Source organism: Pan troglodytes, chromosome 1, assembly GCF_028858775.2.
Source record: "Pan troglodytes isolate AG18354 chromosome 1, NHGRI_mPanTro3-v2.0_pri, whole genome shotgun sequence".
NCBI lineage: Eukaryota > Metazoa > Chordata > Mammalia > Primates > Hominidae > Pan > Pan troglodytes.
In genome coordinates this window covers 116,207,514-116,228,257 of record NC_072398.2, presented here as the reverse complement: position 1 = coordinate 116,228,257, position 20,744 = coordinate 116,207,514, and the positions used below count along the sequence as shown (strand labels likewise).

The 20,744-nt window shown below is 42.7% G+C and overlaps 1 protein-coding gene across 4 annotated transcripts in view; it reads left to right on the top strand.

The window, feature by feature from the left end:
- WARS2 (tryptophanyl tRNA synthetase 2, mitochondrial) overlaps positions 1-20,744 on the top strand; it is a 133,782-nt gene extending 113,038 nt beyond the window's left edge. The window contains exons 8-11 of one of the 4 annotated variants that reach the window (XR_010152728.1): positions 1,223-1,365; positions 11,923-12,012; positions 16,433-16,550; positions 17,018-20,744. The gene's annotated coding sequence lies outside the window, so the exon portion shown is untranslated. Of the gene's footprint in view, positions 1-1,222; positions 4,717-9,445; positions 11,853-11,922; positions 12,013-16,432; positions 16,551-17,017 lie in introns of those variants that run through there. The other 3 variants (XR_010152730.1, XR_010152727.1, XM_063798063.1) reach the window with 3 other exon arrangements.

Genomic DNA, 20,744 nt, shown 5'->3' with positions numbered 1-20,744 from the left:
ACAACCTGGAGGCTTTACTGTTAATCATTTTAAGTCCTCATATGTTAACTCTAACCGTTCTGTTATATTGGCCAGGCAGGGATTATCTTCTTTCTCTAGGAAGGAAACTGGGTTTCAGAGCTATAGTGACTTTATCCTTAGATAGGTAATTCAACATTATGACAAATGTTTGTGTAGGCACTGAGGAAATGCAATATGACTACAATTTAGAGGAGGACACACAGAGATACCAGCTAGCAAATGCTGGGTGTGCCTGGGAATGAGTAATTCACAGGAATGTTCAAGGAAGGAATATGATCGATATAGGACAGGAGAAAGGGCTTTTCAATTAAAAAGTAGGGCACAGAAACAGGAGCACATTTAGGGAAAGGCAAATTCATACAATATGTGGACAAAATTAGATGGAAATATTTTGTTGAGTCATATGAAACTGTAATATTTGATTACTATTTTTTACCAAAAACACTGGCAGTTCCGTATGGATTCATCTAATATACTCTGTGAACAAGCATTTGTGGAGTGCCTGTTTTGCAGGTACAATCCAAGTACGAAGAATTAGAAATTAGACACAGTCTCTACCCTCAGGCTCCTTGTCTATGTAGAGATGGACATGGAAAGCCAGTGAGAGGTCGAATAGGAATTATAACCAAAGTCTTCTGAGTCTTGTCCCTCTCCTGTGCATTAGCTGTGGCATTTGCTCTTAATTATTGGGAATGTGGCCTCTAGATGTCACAATCACTTAGTAGTCCTTGAATAAATAAAATATTTAATATTTGATATAACCATGTTGGCTCAGTGGAATGCAAATTCATTTTATAATATGCCCTCCTCACTTCTACCCACCTATGCACATAGCAAAGCAGGCCTACAGTCGTCCTTTTCTTCTAAGTGTTTCTGAAAATCAAATGATATAACTTTATATGACTCTAGGATAAAATGATCTGGTTTTACAGATATCCCTTTGTGGGAGTAATATAAACATACAGGCTCTTCCTGGGAAGAAAGCCATGTCCCATTTCCTATCTGTAAATGCAGTGCTGAAGAAGTGCTACGTGCTTGGCCTTTACCACCAGATCTCCCCACAGCAGACTGTCCTGTAGGGAAACCCATTGCGAAAAATTGTCAGTTCCAATAAATAGGTTGTTCAGCAAGTTCCCTGAGTTTGCAGTAGCCTCCCCCAAAAAGAGGCTTCTGTAACGATTTTTTTTTGTTTTAATGAGAGACTGCGTGGCTTATTCAGACATGAGTGTGGGAACCAGACCTGGGGAGAGAAGTGTTCCCACCATGAACCAGACGGCCAGTGAGCAGGAAAGGTGTTGTTCCTCAGCAATATTCCAGAAGAAAGTTCCTGCACTGAAGGAGGAGGTGAGGACTCATGACGATGAAGGCCACAATATTATTTTATTATAGTTTCCTCTCCTGGGCCCCTTATAGAAAAATTAACAAATAGAATTTCTGGGGTTGCTGATTCCTCAGTGAATTATTATTCTTTCATTTTTTCTGTGCCTTCCTTTTCTACTTGCTGTTTTCTTTTTCATTATTATTATTATACTTTAAGTTTTAGGGTACATGTGCACAATGTGCAGGTTAGTTACATATGTATACATGTGCCATGCTGGTGGGCTGCACCCACTAACTCGACATCTAGCATTAGGTATATCTCCCAATGCTATCCCTCCCCCCTCCCCCAACCCCACCACAGTCCCCAGAGTGTGATATTCCCCTTCCTGTGTCCCTGTGTTCTCATTGTTCAATTCCCACCTATGAGTGAGAATATGTGGTGTTTGGTTTTTTGTTCTTGCGATAGTTTACTGAGAATGATGATTTCCAATTTCATCCATGTCCCTACAAAGGACATGAACTCATCATTTTTTATGGCTGCATAGTATTCCATGGTGTATATGTGCCAAATTTTCTTAATCCAGTCTATCATTGTTGGACATTTGGGTTGGTTCCAAGTCTTTGCTATTGTGAATAATGCCGCAATAAACATACGTGTGCATGTGTCTTTATAGCAGTATGATTTATAGTCCTTTGGGTATATACCCAGTAATGGGATGGCTGGGTCAAATGGTATTTCTAGTTCTAGATCCCTGAGGAATCGCCACACTGACTTCCACAGTGGTTGAACTAGTTTACAGTCCCACCAACAGTGTAAAAGTGTTCCTATTTCTCCACATCCTCTCCAGCACCTGTTGTTTCCTGACTTTTTAATGATTGCCATTCTAACTGGTGTGAAATGGTATCTCATTGTGGTTTTGATTTGCATTTCTCTGATGGCCAGTGATGGTAAGCATTTTTCATGTGGTTTTTGGCTGCATAAATGTCTTCTTTTGAGAAGTGTCTGTTCATGTCCTTTGCCCACTTTTTGATGGGGTTGTTTGTTTTTTTCTTGTAAATTTGTTTGAGTTCATTGTAGATTCTGGATATTAGCCCTTTGTCAGATGAGTAGGTTGCAAAAATTTTCTCTCATTTTGTAGGTTGCCTGTTCACTCTGATGGTAGTTTCTTTTGCTGTGCAGAAGCTCTTTAGTTTAATTAGATCCCATTTGTCAATTCTGGCTTTTGTTACCATTGCTTTTGGTGTTTTAGACATGAAGTCCTTGCCCATGTCCTGAATGGTAATGCCTAGGTTTTCTTCTAGGGCTTTTATGGTTTTAGGTCTAACGTTTAAGTCTTTAATCCATCTTGAAATGATTTTTGTATAAGGTGTAAGGAAGGGATCCAGTTTCAGCTTTCTACATATAGCTAGGCAGTTTTCCCAGCACCATTTATTAAATAGGGAATCCTTTCCCCATTGCTTGTTTTTCTCAGGTTTGTCAATGATCAGATAGTTGTAGATATGCGGCGTTATTTCTGAGGGCTCTATTCTGTTCCATTGATCTATATCTCTGTTTTGGTACCAGTAACATGCTGTTTTGGTTACTGTAGCCTTGTAGTATAGTTTGAAGTCAGGTAGTGTGATGCCTCCAGCCTTGTTCTGTTGGCTTAGGATTGACTTGGCAATGTGGGCTCTTTTTTGGTTCCATACGAACTTTAAAGTAGTTTTTTCCAATTCTGTGAAGAAAGTCATTGGTAGCTTGATGGGGATGGCATTGAATCTGTAAATTACCTTGGGCAGTATGGCCATTTTCACAATATTGATTCTTCCTACCCATGAGCATGGAATGTTCTTCCATTTGTTTGTGTCCTCTTTTATTTCACTGAGCAGTGGTTGGCAGTTCTCCTTGAAGAGGTCCTTCACATCCCTTGGAAGTTGGATTCCTAGGTATTTTATTCTCTTTGAAGCAATTGTGAATGGGAGTTCACTCATGATTTGGCTCTCTGTTTGTCTGTTGTTGGTGTATAAGAATGCTTGTGATTTTTGTACATTGATTTTGTATCCTGAGACTTTGCTTAAGTTGCTTATCAGCTTAAGGAGATTTTGGGCTGAGACAATGGGGTTTTCTAGATATACAATCATGTTGTCTGCAAACAGGGACAATTTGACTTCCTCTTTTCCTAATTGAATACCCTTTATTTCCTTCTCCTGCCTAATTGCCCTGGCCAGAACTTCCAACACTATGTTGAATAGGAGTGGTGAGAGAGGACATCCCTGTCTTGTGCCAGTTTTCAAAGGGAATGCTTCCACTTTTTGCCCATTCAGTATGATATTGGCTGTGGGTTTGTCATAGATAGCTCTTATTATTTTGAGATACATCCCATCAATACCTAATTTATTGAGAGTTTTTAGCATGAAGGGTTGTTGAATTTTGTCAAAGGCCTTTTCTGCATCTATTGAGATAATCATGTGTTTTTTGTCTTTGGTTCTGTTTATATGCTGGATTACATTTATTGATTTGCGTATATTGAACCAGCCTTGCATCCCCGGGATGAAGCCCACTTGATCATGGTGGATAAGCTTTTTGATGTGCTGCTGGATTCGGTTTGCCAGTATTTTATTGAGGATATTTGCATCGATGTTCATCAAGCATATTGGTCTAAAATTCTCTTTTTTGGTTGTGTCTCAGCCCGGCTTTGGTATCAGGATGATGCTGGCCTCATAAAAGGAGTTAGGGAGGATTCCCTCTTTTTCTATTGATTGGAATAGTTTCAGAAGGAATGGTACCAGTTCCTCCTTGTACCTCTGGTAGAATTCGGCTGTGAATCCATCTGGTCCTGGACTCTTTTTCATTGGTAAGCTATTGATTATTGCCACAATTTCAGCTCCTGTTATTAGTCTATTCAGAGATTCAGCTTCTTCCTGGTTTAGTCTTGGGAGAGTGTATGTGTCGAGGAATTTATCCATTTCTTCTAGATTTTCTAGTTTATTTGCGTAGAGGTGTTTGTAGTATTCTCTGATGGTAGTTTGTATTTCTGTGGGATCGGTGGTGATATCCCCTTTATCATTTTTTATTGCGTCTATTTGATTCTTCTCTCTTTTTTTCTTTATTAGTCTTGCTTGCGGTCTATCAATTTTGTTGATCCTTTCAAAAAACCAGCTCCTGGATTCGTTAATTTTTTGAAGGGTTTTTTGTGTCTCTATTTCCTTCAGTTCTGCTCTGATTTTAGTTATTTCTTGCCTTCTGCTAGCTTTTGAATGTGTTTGCTCTTGCTTTTCTAGTTCTTTTAATTGTGATGTTAGGGTGTCAATTTTGGATCTTTCCTGCTTTCTTTTGTGGGCATTTAGTGCTATAAATTTCCCTCTACACACTGCTTTGAATGTGTCCCAGAGATTCTGGTATGTTGTGTCTTTGTTCTCATTGGTTTCAAAGAACATCTTTATTTCTGCCTTCATTTCGTTATGTACCCAGTAGTCATTCAGGAGCAGGTTGTTCAGTTTCCATGTAGTTGAGCGGTTTTGAGTGAGATTCTTAATCCTGAGTTCTAGTTTGATTGCACTGTGGTCTGAGAGATAGTTTGTTATAATTTCTGTTTTTTTTACATTTGCTGAGGAGAGCTTTACTTCCAAGCATGTGGTCAATTTTGGAATAGGTGTGGTGTGGTGCTGAAAAAAATGTATATTCTGTTGATTTGGGGTGGACAGTTCTGTAGATGTCTATTAGGTCCACTTGGTGCAGAGCTGAGTTCAATTCCTGGGTATCCTTGTTGACTCTCTGTCTCGTTGATCTGTCTAATGTTGACAGTGGGGTGTTAATGTCTCCCATTATTATTGTGTGGGAGTCTAAGTCTCTTTGTAGGTCACTCAGGACTTGCTTTATGAATCTGGGTGCTCCTGTATTGGGTGCATATGTATTTAGGATAGTTAGGTCTTCTTGTTGAATTGATCCCTTTACCATTAAGTAATGCCCTTCTTTGTCTCTTTTGATCTTTGTTGGTTTAAAGTCTGTTTTATCAGAGACTAGGATTGCAACCCCTGCCTTTTTGTTTTCCATTTGCTTGGTAGATCTTCATCCTTTTATTTTGAGCCTATGTGTGTCTCTGCCTGTGAGATGGGTTTCCTGAATACAGCACACTGATGGGTCTTGGCTCTTTATCCAATTTGCCAGTCTGTGTCTTTTAATTGGAGCATTTAGTCCATTTACATTTAAAGTTAATATTGTTATATATGAATTTGATCCTGTCATTATGATGTTAGCTGGTTATTTTGCTCGTTAGTTGATGCAGTTTCTTCCTAGTCTCGATGGTCTTTACATTTTGGCATGATTTTGCAGTGGCTGGTACCGGTTGTTCCTTTCCATGTTTAGCACTTCCTTCAGGAGCTCTTTTAGGGCAGGGCTGGTGGTGACAAACTCTCTTAGCATTTGCTTGTCTGTAAAGTATTTTATTTCTCCTTCACTTGTGAAGCTTAGTTTGGCTGGATATGAAATTCTGGTTTGAAAATTCTTTTCTTTAGGAATGTTGAATATTGGCCCCCCACTCTCTTCTGGCTTGTAGAGTTTCTGCCGAGAGATCTGCTGTTAGTCTGATGGGCTTCCCTTTGAGGGTAACCCGACCTTTCTCTCTGGCTGCCCTTAACATTTTTTCCTTCATTTCAACTTTGGTGAATCTGACAAATGTGTGTCTTGGTGTTGCTCTTCTCAAGGAGTATCTTTGTGGCGTTCTCTGTATTTCCTGAATCTGAATGTTGGCCTGCCTTGCTAGATTGGGGAAGTTCTCCTGGATAACATCCTGCAGAGTGTTTTCCAACTTGGTTCCATTCTCCCCGTCACTTTCAGGTACACCAATCAGACGTAGATTTGGTCTTTTCACATAGTCCCATATTTCTTGGAGGCTTTGCTCGTTTCTTTCTATTCTTTTTTCTCTAAACTTCCCTTCTCACTTCATTTCATTCATTTCATCTTCCATCGCTGATACCCTTTCTTCCAGTTGATCACATCGGCTCCTGAGGCTTCTGCATTCTTCACGTAGTTCTCGAGCCTTGGTTTTCAGCTCCATCTGCTCCTTTAAGCACTTCTCTGTATTGGTTATTCTAGTTATACATTCTTCTAAATTTTTGTCAAATTTTTCAACTTCTTTGCCTTTGGTTTGAATGTCCTCCCATAGCTCGGAGTAATTTGATCGTCTGAAGCCTTCTTCTCTCAGCTCGTCAAAGTCATTCTCCGTCCAGCTTTGTTCCGTTGCTGGTGAGGAACTGCGTTCCTTTGGAGGAGGAGAGGCGCTCTGCTTTTTAGAGTTTCCAGTTTTTCTGCTCTGTTTTTTCCCCATCTTTGTGGTTTTATCTACTTTTGGTCTTTGATGATGGTGATGTACAGATGGGGTTTTGGTGTGGATGTCCTTTCCATTTTTTAGTTTTCCTTCTAACAGACAGGACCCTCAGCTGCAGGTCTTTTGGAGTACCCAGCCGTGTGAGGTGTCAGTCTGCCCCTGCTGGGGGATGCCTCCCAGTTAGGCTACTCGGGGGTCAGGGGTTAGGGACCCACTTGAGGAGGCAGTCTGCCCGTTCTCAGATCTCCAGCTGCGTGCTGGGAGAACCACTGCTCTCTTCAAAGCTGTCAGACAGGGACATTTAAGTCTGCAGAGGTTACTGCTGTCTTTTTGTTTGTCTGTGCCCTGCCCCCAGAGGTGGAGCCTACAGAGGCAGGCAGGCCTCCTTGAGCTGTGGTGGGCTTCACCCAGTTTGAGCTTCCAGGCTGCTTTGTTTACCTAAGCAAGCCTGGGCAATGGTGGGCGCCCCTCCCCCAGCCTCGCTGCCGCCTTGCAGTTTGATCTCAGACTGCTGTGCTAGCAATCAGTGAGACTGGTGGGCCATGTGCGGGATATAATCTGGTGCGCCGTTTTTTAAGCCCGTCGGAAAATCGCAGTATTCGGGTGGGAGTGACCCGATTTTCCAGGTGCCGTCTGTCACCACTTTCTTTGACTAGGAAAGGGAACTCCCTGACCCCTTGCGCTTCCCGAATGAGGCAATGCCTCGCCCTGCTTCGGCTTGCGCACGGGGCGCGCACCCACTGACCTGCGCCTGCTGTCTGGCACTCCCTAGTGAGATGAACCCGGTACCTCAGATGGAAATGCAGAAATCACCCGTCTTCTGCGTCGCTGACGCTGGGAGCTGTAGACCGGAGCTGTTCCTATTCGGCCATCTTGGGTCCTCCCCCTTCTACTTGCTGTTTTCTAGTCATCTTTAAAGCTCCTCTAACTCAGCACAAAGACAAAGAATTCCCTAGTGATTAGTGTGCATCCACATTTATGCATAATGGTCATTTGCTTTTGCCTCTGGGGCATCCTGAATTCATCTCTTCCCCCTTCCCTGTATTGCGGTTGATGTCCAATTCAGCTACTGCTGTCATTTCTCTTATCTATTGCTTTTTCTGCTTTTTGCTAAAGAAACAAACCCCTTCCTGAGCCCTTTTCAACTTTGGCACTCTTCTAGCTTGGTGCTTCAGAACTCCCGCCCATGCTGTTGTTGCTGTTTGTAACGTGTAAAATGTTCCTGTCAAGCTTTTCCCTGCCTCCCATTTAGGTTACATTACTCTCTTCCATGGTCTCCCTTGATGTCTAACACCACACGCTTATATTGTAACTGAGTGTCTCTTGTGCTCTTCCTCTCCTCCCACTATTCTGCAACAACTACCACCGTGTGTCTCACTCTTACCCACTGTCAGTCCCATTGTTCTTTCTGCCCCAGCTACTATCGAGGCTTCCATTCTGGACTTCCATGCATTTCTCACACCTACAACTTCATATTCACCAAACCATGTGTTCCTCCATGCTCCTCTAGTGAGTACAGGACATTCTCATGCTCCTTTGATACACTGGCGTATTGACATGTTGATATAAATGAAAGGGTCTTGCATTTAGATCCATATTAATACCAAATTAACAACATCTGTATTAAGCATAATTGCTTCCCTATCTCACTTTATTCCCCCCCAAAATATGTACAAATACATAGAGAACCCTAATTGTATCTATTGCTCAGATTTTTGTCACTGTACACGTATATTTGCCATAAAGTTTTTGTGACAGAGACTGCCAACTATCCGCCAGTATCCAGTCTCTTTTTCCTCCTTTTGAAGTGGGAGAGTCCCCTGATACCTCTCGCAGGATGTGTGACAGGGTTGTGGCTCACCTGTTCGGTCACCTCACTGCTCAAATCCCTAGCCAGAGGGGGAGCATACAGATGGGCACGTGCAGGGCCCAGGGAGAGTGCTTTTGGGTCTGGCCCCACAGTAGTATCTAGAGGTGGGTACCTGCAACCCCAGTGCTACAAAGTTCTTTCAGCTTTGCCATTGCAGACAGCTTGAGTGTTAATCAGCTCAGTGGACCCTCTGCCTTTTTGCAAAGGCAGAGGGCCAGTGTGACAGCCTTCTTTATCCCGAGCTCTTTCCCAGTGTCCTGGAAGAATCAGGTCACACGCAAGCTTGAGGATGAATGCAAGATTTTATTGAGTGGTGGAGGTGGCAGTGAGATGGATGGGGAGCTGGAAGAAGGGGATGGAATGGGAAGGTGATCTTCCTCTGGAGTTGGGCCACCCAGCAGCTGGACTCCTTTCTGACTGCCCCCAGCCAAACTTCTCTTGGCATTCAGATGTTCCTCCTCATCTCTTTTTCTCTGCCACGTTGTTCCACCGTCCATCATCTGGTCTGCTGGCTTGCTGGTCTTTCCCTGGAGCCTAGGATTCACGGCTTATATGGGTGCAGGACAGGAGGCATGGCAGGCCAAAAGGCAACTTTTGGGGCATAAAAACAGGAATGCCTATTCTCATTCAGGGCCCCAGGATCCAGGCTTGAGGCTGGGGCCTTTGCATGGAGATCATCCTCTTCTATCCAGTATTTCACTGTGTCCTGTCCATATCATTTTTTAGTAATGGAACCCTCACTCTGAATTTTAGCAGTGCACATAGCCCAAGGTAGAGACTAAATTTCCCACCCTACCCCTACAGCAAGGTATGGGCCTGTAAATTAGTTCTAGCCAATGGGATATGAGCAAAAGTGATTTGTGCAATTTCAAAGTCACTTCTTTTTTTAAAGCAAAGTGTTCCTCTTTGCCCACACATCCTGAAACAGCATGTTTGACCCATTGCTGGAAACCACAAAGGAAAGATGGACAGAGTCAACCCCTCAGCCTGGGTTTCCGGACTCAGCACGCACAGCTACCTTTCTACCCTGGACTACTCACCTACCTCTGGACTGTTGTGTGATAAATCACTTTTATCATATTTAAGCTATTTTGTCTTGGGATCTCTGGGTTCCAGTACTTTAGGTACTACCCCAACTAATATACTGATCTTACTAGACTCTTTGTCTAATGTCTTCCCTTCAAGTAGGTTGCTTCAATTCAATGCAACCAACATTTTGTGAAAGCCTTCTATATGCTGAGGCAGCGAGTAGTTCTCCAGGTATGGTTCTCAGACAAGCAGCATCAGAGTCTCCTGGGAACTCATCAGATACGCATATCCACAGACTCCACCCCACACCTACTGAATGAGAAGCTCCAGGAATAGGGCTCTGTAATCAATTTTAATAAACCCTTCAGGTGATCTAGATGTACAGATGTTTGAGAATCACTGTGCTGGGGTGAAGTGGGTCAGGAGCAGGAGGTGGTTGAGGGCAGAGCTAAAAATGAATAAAAACCACCTTCTATCCTGAAGGAGTTTACATTGGAGAGAGAAGTACAGAGAAATAATGTTATGAAAACAAAATTATTGTCTTGACTTTCTGCTGTTTCCTGCTTCCCTTTTTCGTCAGATTAATTCACAACAATTTAGCCTAGATTGTTTTAGTTTTTATATGTGATTATTTATAAACAGCCTAAAATTTTAGGCCATTTGGGTCTATGCAAATCCTAAAAGGGGAAATAATTTAAGTTACATTGGTAGATAGGGTGAACAGAGATTAGATCACCAATATTAGAATCTTAGAATCGATGAGGATTTACTGAAACCAAGAATGGGGTGTTATTTTTCACAGTGGGTAGTAAAATTACAGTACTTATTACCCTGTAAAGGGTTATATGGCCTAGAAATAAAAACAGTTGAGCATGGATTAGATTTATGAGTGAGAAAGTCATAAAATTCCAATAAGCATGAGTTAGGAATGTTCAAATTATTTCTGAAAATGTCTGACATCAATATCGTAGAAGGAAACTACCACCTTTGCTGTCACCACCTCTTATTATAATCTTCAGTGTTCAGAACACTAGTCTAGACCAGACTAGACCAATGTGGTATTCGTTGTGGGCTGGCAAGTAGACTGTGTGAGAATAAAGACTCTTGTACCTAATGTGTTTTGTATAAAACCTGTGCACACTTCAGATTAGATAGATAATAAAGGTAGAGAAGATAAGGGAGACAATGGATGCAACTCATAAAAGAAAATAATTATGATTTGAGATTAAAGGCAGTTTGCCATTATTCTTACTAACAAGAGACAACCGAGATAATTGAAATCTGAAGATAATCTAAAACCTAAATAAAATATTATTATTACTATACACAGCAAACTAATCTAATGTCTTTGGCATAGGAGCCAAATACTTTGGACAGTGCTAACATGATGCAGAAGAATTAGCAAATTCAAAGTCTAGCCAAACTTGGGACTTCAGTGAATCTATAATAGGTTCTTTGTCATAATGAAGACATGGCAGTTAGCATTGCCCTACTTCCCCCAAATTATGTGACTCTTTAAAAAAAGGGTTGAATTTCCCCACCTGCTGTTAGAAACACAAAAGTCTTTCTGCATAGCTGCTAAAAATTATTTTAGCTTTGGCCCATACATTTTTTTAAATCTTGCAGTGTCTTTACTATCAGTTTGGTAAGATACAGCCACTTTATCTCTTTTTCTCCCTTCTTTTTTCTTTTAAGAATTCTTCATCCATCTTCTTTCCAAAAATACTGTGAGTCAGGATTTCTATTCCAAATAATTTGGAATCAAAAGTATTCAACAGTCTGGAGGCAAATGAGGTTTTTATTGCATTTTTATTAAGAGCAAATTGAACTGTGTGGGCAGGTTAGAGAGGGGCTCCTCTGTAAGGCTTCAGCATGCCCCACTGTTGCACCCAGCAAGGACTCATGTTACAAGAATTACGTCTGTGATCTGCTTTTATTGACTGGCCGGGCCCAACAGGCCCCTGGACATTGTCAGACAAGTTAACTCCTTCTTGAGCCTCAGGAACCTTCCACAGGAGGGCTTATGTGGCTCCCACAGGTCTCTCTGTCTTTCTTCTTATAACTTACAAATATTTTCCTAATATGAAGAAGTGTTTGGTAAACTATAACGATATTTCATCTTCACAAACCCCTATAATACATAAGAATTACTGTCCCCATTTTAAAGACAAGTTTTCCCTGAGTACTTTGTTACCAACTTATATGTTTTTTTGCAGTTGAAATTTGTACCATAAATTACTATCCTTTTTAAAAACTCTTATGTGTTCTTATTTGTAAGTGTCTTGGAATACAAATTGTTGCAAAAAGATTGAGGGCTTTTATGTGTGTTTTTGTTTTTGCAAATTACTCCTATATGAATCACAACGCTGAGCACAGAGCAAATGCTAAATTAATGCTTACTGATGGAAAACAACCCTGATAAGAGAGAGGTTAGAGGTTGCAAATTCACATGGCTTCACGGGACAGGTAAGTATGTAAATCCATTAGATCATTTTACAAATATTTATTCAGTGCTTATTATATGCCATGCAATTTTCTAGTCACTGGGTGTACAGCAGTGAACAAAAAAGACAAAAATCCCTGCCCTCTTTGAATTGACATTGTAGTGGAGAGATACAGACCATAAACCAGCAAGGAAAGGCAGGTTGCCAGGTGATGAGTGCTATGTAGAAATAGAAAGAAAATGGAGAAGGAGCATTATGAACTGAATTGTGTTTTCCCCAAATTTACATGTTGAGATCCTAGTCCCCAGGATGTCAGAATGTGACTCTTTTGGAAGATGGGCCCCTTAAAGAGATAATTAAGTTAAAATGAGGCCATTAGGGCATATCCTAACCCAATTTGATTTATAAGCAGACGGGATTAGGACACACAGGCAAACACCAGGAGAAAAGACCATGTGAGGACATGGCAAGAGGGTGGCCATCCACAAAGCCAAGAAAAGCGGCCTCAGAAGAAGTGAAACCTGCCAGACCTTAATCTCAGCATTCTAGCCTCCACGACTGTGAGAAAATAAATTTCTGTTTAAGCCACTAGTCTGTGGTATTTCGTTATGGCAGCCCTAGCAAACTAATACAGGGTGCTTGTTTTAATAGAGTTTCAAAGGATGGTTTCATTTAAGCAGAAGACTGAATGAAGTGAGAAAGAAAGCAATGTGATACGTGAGGGAAAACCAGTCCAGGCAGAGGGAACATCAAATGCAAAGGTCTTGAAGCAGAAGGATGCTTGACTTGTTTAAAGAGCAGCAAGGAGACCAATGTGGCTAGAGTCAGGTAAATGAGAGGGAAAGTGGTAGATGAGGTCAGAATGTTGATGGGGGTCAAGGCTTTACAGGCCATGGTAAGGATTTTGGCTTTTACTCTAGGGAAGTAGGACTGGGGAGCCATTGTAGGTTTAAGTTATAAAAGGTTCATGTTGGCTATTATGTTAAGAAATAGACTACAGGGGTCAGAGATGGATGTGGGAAGACCAATTAGGTGGCTATTTTGATTGACCATGCAAAAGGGAAGGCTTGGAGTAGAATAATAGAGATAGAAGTGGTAAGGCATGGTAAGATTTGGGATACCTTTTAAGGTAGAGCTGACAATATTTGCTGATAGATTGGTTGTGATATTTGAGAGAAAAAAAGAAGTCAATGATAATTTAAAGCTTTTTGACATGAGAAGTTAAAAGAATAGACTTTCCATTTACTGAGATGGGAAAGACTGTAGGAGCAACAGATATGGAAGGGTTAGGAGTTTGGTTTTGGGCATTTGGAGATGTTAATTGATCACTTGTCTACCTGAAAGTAGAAGTTGGCCAGGCATGGTGGCTCACATCTGTAATGCCAGTGCTTTGTGAAGCCAAGGAAGGAAACTTTCTTGAACCCTGGAGTTTGAGACCAGCCTGAGCAACATAGTGAGACCCCCATCTCTACAAAAAATAAAATAAAAAAATAAAGTAGCCAGGCATGGTGGCACATGCCTGTAGGTCTAGCTACTCAGGCGGCCTAGGTGGGAGGATCAATTGAGCCTGGGAGGTTGAGGCTGCAGTGAGCCATGATTGTGCCTCTGCACTCCAGCCCGGGCAAGAGTGAGAGCCTGTCTTAAAATATAATAAGATAAATAAAAAATAAATAAAAGTAGAAGTCAGAGAGAGGTCCAGGCTAATTAATTAATGAATTTCAAAGTCATTAATATGTAGATAGCATTTACAGTCAGGAGTCTTGATGAAATCTCTAAATGAGTGAGCATGGACAGGGAAAAGAGGATGTGCAAAGACTGATCCTGTTTAGAGGTAGAGAGAAATGAGAAACTATGCAGCAAAGAGCCTGAGGAAAGAAGCACAAGATGACAAAAGGAAAAGCAGGGTAGAGTTTTGATTGCCCTGAAAGCCAAGTAGAAAAGCTATCTTCAGGAAAAAGACTAGTCTATGTCAAGTACAGTGAGGACTGAAAAAGGATCACTGGATTTAGCAACGTGTGGGTCACTGGTGACCTTGATTAAAGCAGTTTGGGTGGATAGTGGGGTCAAAAGTCTACCTGAATATATTTAAAAAGGAATGGAAAGAGAAAAATTGGAGACAATGTTCTTGACAACCCTTTCAAGGACTATTGCTGTAAAAGGAAGCAGAAAAATGCAATAGTATGACAGTGATTTGGAATCAAAAGAGGGTTTTGTTACTGTCTTAGTCCATTTTTTGTTGCTATAACAGAATACCCAAGACAGGGTAATTAATAAATAAAATAGGTTTATGTAGCTCATAGTTCTAGAAGCTGGGAAGTTCATGATGGGGTAGCTGCATTTGGCAGCTTTTGGTGAGGGCCTCATTCATGTCGTGTCAAAACATGGTGGAGAAATGGAAGAGGAAATGGGCTTGCGGAAAAAAGGACAAAGCAATAGAGGTCACCTCACTTTATAACAACCCACTCTTCTCTCTCAGGAGCTAATCCATTCCTGCAAAAACTAATCCATTCCAAAAAAAAAAAAGAAAAGAAAAAAAAAACCACTTTTGTCTTTCAAGAAAGACATTAATCTGCCTTAAATACTTAATCACGTCTTAAAGGCCCCAACTCCCAACACCATTACATTGGCAATTAAATTTCAACATGAGTTTAGGAGGGGAGAAACCATATCCAAACCATAGCAGTTACTTTTTAGAATGAGAAAAATAATTGCATATTTGGATGGGAATGATCCAGTAGAGAGGGTGACTTTGATGATTGAGATGTTAGAAAGGACAATTACTGGAGCAATGTCCTTGAGTAAGTATGAAGGAATGGGATCCAACCTGTTCACATGTAGACAGGATTTGGATGGGAGACCAGAGAAGAGAGAAGGAATATAAAGACACAGAAGCAGATGGATTTTTACATGTGGTTAAAAAAAAAAAAGCATGAAGAAGTTCTCTTGTTGCTTCAATTTTATCAGTGAAATAGGAATCAAGGTCCTCAGCAGAGGACTGGGATGAGGGAGGATGTGTTGGAAGTTTAAGGAGAGAGGAGTAGGAGGTGTGAAATAGTCATCTAGGGAAGAGGGAAATGTAGTAGAACTGCCAGGCAGCATTTAAGGGCTCTCTTGATGCTAAGGAACATGAATTTACAATGAGAGCAGTCAGCTCAGTTGATTGTTTTGTTCCAACCACATTCCATTGTGTGGGTGTAGGTGGAGACAGAATGTAGATAGAATTGGATTTAACCTAGAGCTGGGCTTCGCCAGGTGATTGAAACAACAGACAAAGAGGTAAACGACCTGAATACATGTGCCAGATGCCAGGGTGTGAGTAAGGGTCATGGCATTCACACAGGGCAAGGCGGGAAGTGAGGATGTGAGGGGTGTGGAGATGTTGAACGATGATAAAAATCAGTTGATTGAAGGTCCTGGTGGTGTCAACAAATTGAGGGAGTGAACTGGAAAGAGAGGCAATGTTGGTCAGAGCTTGAAATTAAGATTATGGGGGTTCAACTCTTGGTAATGACAAAGATTAAGATATGGCCCAAGGAATGACTGTTGATATAGAGTGGAAAACATAATCTCTGGAAGAGAGAAGGTCAAGAGTCTACGGTAGTATAAGATCATTTACTTCAACGTGAAACCACAAAAACTATGCTGGGAGAAGCACTAGAGACAATGATAATGATCCAGGAATAAAATCTTCAAGAAATGAGGGGGAGTGGTCTTGGGAGTCTGTAGACTGATAGCATCATTTCCAAAACCTGGGGCAGCAGGGAAATTAGGGAGAAGAAAGGGATAACAACCTGGAAGTATCAATAAGGAGCAAAGAGGACAATTTCTCTACCTCCAGCTGCCAGTATTGTGTGTAGGCTGGAGCACAAGATTCCCCACAATTCCAGCACCAGCTAGGTAGCAGGCCTGAGCTGAGTCGTGAGTGCGGAGTTTTTCCGTGGTCAGCACTTTAGAAGATTATGTTGGGGGCATTCAGAAACCTGTGGTTGGCCATGTGGCTGTAATTTCTTAAACTACAAATGCTCTTTCATCATTTATGTCATCAGTAAACTTTCATAATTCCACTGTTTAGCCCTACTAGTCTGAATTCTAGTCAAACACATTCATTTTTGGTTTTTGTTGTTGTTGTTGTATTTGAGAGGGAAGATGAGTAAGGAAGGGACTTACAGCTAGTCTAATTCTTCTTGAGAACTTCCTTAGAATATCTCAGAAACTTCCAGATAGGGCTGCTGTCCTAGAACAAGCTCTCTCTCAAGTAAGGAAACCCGGAATATCTGGGGCTGCCCAGGTAGACACAATCCCTCTAGGAATCTGCTGTGATTTCCTTTGGCAGCTTTGTTCCCAAGGTCTGCAACCACTGGCCCACAGTTGCTTTAGGCCACCATTTTGCTTGCTGTGTGTTCCATCTCAGTAATACCACTAAAATGACACCATTTTTCTAGGCAAAGATACTATTCTGCTCTGGATACTCCCAGCTTTTAGAGTTAATTCCTCAGCATGAGCAGCTTTGATTTCCCAGAGCGCACCCACATTAGCCAGCAAGAAGAAAAGAGCATTGAAGTAAGTGATGATGCAGAATCCCTCAAGTCATTTCCAAAAGAGGCATTCCAGAAATGTTTTGAGCAATCATTTATATAAGATATAGAATCCCAGGGTAATTTCTTAGAGGAACAACTCTCATTTGTTATAAATTCCGGGGTTTTAAAAGATACATCAGCCCCATTACTCTCTACACAATTTCAATCCTTTAATTCTTTAAAATTTCTTACCTGATCAAAAGAAAGAGCCCTGCCTAGTTACAGTTGCTATTCACCATTATAGGTAACGTGTATGGCTGAGATAGAAAATACTTCTGATTTTGTGGATTTTGGATCAAACCCAGCATTGTGTGCCTTCTAATTTAGTCAACATTCAATTCAGCTATAGGGGGTTTTTAACATGCTAAAGCAGAAATGTAATAAATAATCAAAAGGTGAAATAGTCATTACTAAGAAGGCCAGCATTCCATATTATGCTTTACATCCTAGGTGCAAGGTGCTACTTAGATGGCAATTCAAGAACGCAGAAGTCATTCTAGTTGGAAAGCCATAACTTGATCTCCAGTGCCTATGTTTGTGATGGGGAAATTTTCAATGAAAAACAAAAAAGAGGAGAAAATAGAATGCTCCTTGAAAACATATTCTATGTCTTATTACACAGTCTGGCACAGGCACATAAGCCTACATGATGCCTTGGCTCCTATGGGAAAATCCAATTGATTGGCATTCCTTTTCCAAAAAATATAACCTTCTGTGAAGATATATTAAGGTTGTCTCTTTCCTGATTCTCTCTGGCCAAGCAGAATACATTTATAGGAAAGGATGTCATGGATGTGCTTGGAATAAGGCCAAACTAGTGCCCCAGTGGATAGAACCTCTGTGATGATCTCATTAGTATCCACACGAACTGACCGCTAACCAGTCATCACAGCTTATGACAGTGCAGCTCAACTCATCCCCTTTTCTGTGCATTCATATCCTAATAAGGTAAGATCAGGAGGGAAAAGCGGTAGTTCTGGAGAGAATGTGGGCAGGAAGAGATATGACCCAATCAAAGGAGGAGTCTGAACAAAAATTTTCCTACCCCTGGACCACTATTACCCATCTACAGGGATACTTGGCACTATCCAAGGGGATACCTGCACATTAACTTCCACTTAACATGTTCCATCTTAAGCTGAATCTTCCCCTTCACCATACTCTAAGATGATTAATCAATGTACCCAGCAATATGCAAGATGTTGTATATAATGAAAGTATTAACATTGAGTCTCTGATCTCATGTTACAGTTCAGTGGGGGAGACAAAATTTAAACTGATTAAACATAGTGCCTCACGATTTAGCAGAAATGATCTTGCTTTGTAGGACACACATTAGTGCAAGAAACTTGTCATTTTTTAACTAAATGGAGTTAAATTGCCAATCCTGTTTGTGCTCCTTTGCTTTACATTTCTCAAACATTCAACCAACAATTATTTGTTGCATGCTGCCTGTTATAAGCAAGGCACTATACTGAACTCAAGAAAAACCATGGTAAACATGTAATATTCCAAGGATATTAGTATTGATTAGTAACCCTCCCACACCAAATTCAGCGTGGCATTCTAAACAAATACTTTTTTAAAATATGATTTTAATCTTCTCTTTCCCCTTCTGGTGTGCATTTTCAATCCTAGTACAAAAGCACTGAAAGTATTTTGGTGGAGTGACATGCAAAAAAAACAAAAACAAAAACAAGTTTGTGGTGTAAAAGAATAAACAGTATTAGCACTCTCTTCTGCCCCTGGAAACATGAGGACTGTCTGACTGCTCTGGGGGTTCCCGTTCTTTTGGAAGCCCTCAGCTGGTCTTCAGCAGCAATGATGACATTAAGGAAAATTGCATTCTGCTGCAGAATTCAGTCCCTTCATCTTTCTCCTTTCTCTAGAGCATGAAGCTAGGGGCCCATAAAGGATCTAATATCAAAAGGAAGAGGGTAATACCACTACATGGAGAAGAAAAAAATAATAATTACCAAATTTCCTGAATAGTAAACAGCTTTTAAAAAGAAGAAATAGCTGAACCCTTTGATAGCTTGGCCCTTGGTCTGCCCGTGAATGCCTTAAGGATTATATCATCAGACTGACTCCAGCAGCCCGCGCTATTGTTTCAGAAAGAGGAAACTAGAAAGAAGGAAAAGAAGAAGAAAAGGGGATGGGTGGGAGCATGTCTGCCTTTTGGGGAGGAGAGCGTTTGATTTTTGGAAGTGCAGTTATCAAATGTAAGGCTAGAAAGACAAATTGAAAAAATTCTCAGTGTCTGTGGGCAGGAGGTTTCTGGGGCCATTTTTTCCTTTTGGGGGGATTAACATAGCCTTTGGATTCAATAACTTTTCTATCACAGATGAAATTAGCTCTGAAGAGAAATAAAGCGACCTGAGATTGCCCAGAAATGTTATTCCTGAAAACCATCACCTGGGGGCAGTCTTGGGACTGTTAATTTCCTCTACCTCACTGGTAGATAATTCACTACTTTTTTTCAACGATGTACTGTTTCTTTATCTGTGGTTGAAGAGTGAGAAAAATGGGCAAGAGAAAAGGAGGCTTAGGCACTAGAACTTTCACTCTCCTCAACCAGCCAGGAAGCGACCCCATGTGAATGCGCAGGACGTTCTTGAAGTCGCAGAAGTTTTCCTTTGGAGCTCTGAAGCGGAGCCTCGAAAGCTGGAGGCGGAGGGGTGAGGCAGTACACACTAACTGGTCCACCGACCCTTAAGATCTCCGCGCCGGATGAGATCGAGAAGCCGGGATTCCCAGATCCCGGGAACTAAAGGAGGCCTCACCTCCACCCCCACCCCGCACCACTGCACACACACGCCCGGGAGTTCCTGGCCCGCCGCGCCGGGCCAGCCCCTCTGTTCTGAGACCCTTGTCTCCCGCCCACTACCCCGCGGAGCCTTGTCAGCAAAGGAAGACAGGGCGTGGGCCCCGCTAGGGCCCATGTTTAATAGTTCACGAATTCCGGTGGAGGAAACGGAGGCTTCGGCGCTCAGGCCTCCCCTAGGTCTAGTTGCGGCCACAGTTATAAGCTCTGGTTCATAACCAAGAGCGCTTGGTGGTTCTCTCCCGGTGCGTTTCCCGGCCCGAATCTGGGCATCCCCGGGGACCTCACCTTGGGGTGAATCAGAGCTTACCCCCAGGCCACGGAAGCCGACCCAGGCGGCCTGCCCCCTCCTTGGGCCGGGCTGGGGCTGCTAGGCGCGTGGCAGCGAAGCTGGATACGGGCTCACTGTCCGCACCCTGCGCAGTCAGGGCCACCAGGCTACCTCAACCCTTCGTGGTGCTTCCCATTCCAAATTAGCATTGAGAGCCCGTGTGACCTTCGCGTGCCAGCGGATAGAATCTGCGAAAGGGAAGCAGACAGTGGCCTTTCCCGTTTCCTGGGCTGTGCGCGGGTGTGCTGGGCCCAAGCGCCCGCTGGGCGTCGGGGCTTCGCCTTGTCGCGTGTGCCTGCGCGGGGCCCGAGCAGCGGCCAGGGCCAGCAGTCAGGCGTGCGAGCCGGAGTACAGGCACAACCCGAGAGCAGGGAGGCCGAACAAAGCCAGGTCCCGCTCCACAGAACAGCAGTGGAGGAACACTTCTCCTTCCTCCCCCACAGGGCCACCCCGTCAAAGAACAAGACACCCTCAAAAGTCGGGAAGGGACACTTCCTGAGGGACAAAACGTCAGGCAGAGAACTCAGAGTTCTTCGAAGGGCTTGGCCTCGGCGTTAACCACGACCCGGTCCCGGGAGCCTCGGGCCCAGTCCCCACGCCCAGTGGGCGCCGCACCAGCCGTGCGACAGGAGCCTGGATGCCCAGGAGGCGGCTCCAGGGAACTCACGCGCCGCCCGTTTCTCCGGAGGTTGTGCCTATGGGGCAGGCCTTCCTAGGAAAGAAGGGAAGGGCCGTCGATTTTCAGAATCTAAATATGTTGAATTCAAAACAGCATGGTTTTCCCCTTCTAGAAGACGGAAAAGAGGGTAATACCCGGGTTGGGGTAGACGGGGACACTCAGCCGCTCTTCATCTCCAAGCCCCTAGAAATAGGGCGAGGTTGCCTTTTTGCCACATCGCCGGCTGCCGAACCCACCCGCGAGTCCGGCTCACCTGGGGAGGTAACGCGGCCAGGTTACAGGGGACGACCCCCAGTTCAAAAACCTCGTCAAAGGTCCCCGCGCGTCCCGGAGCGCGTGAATT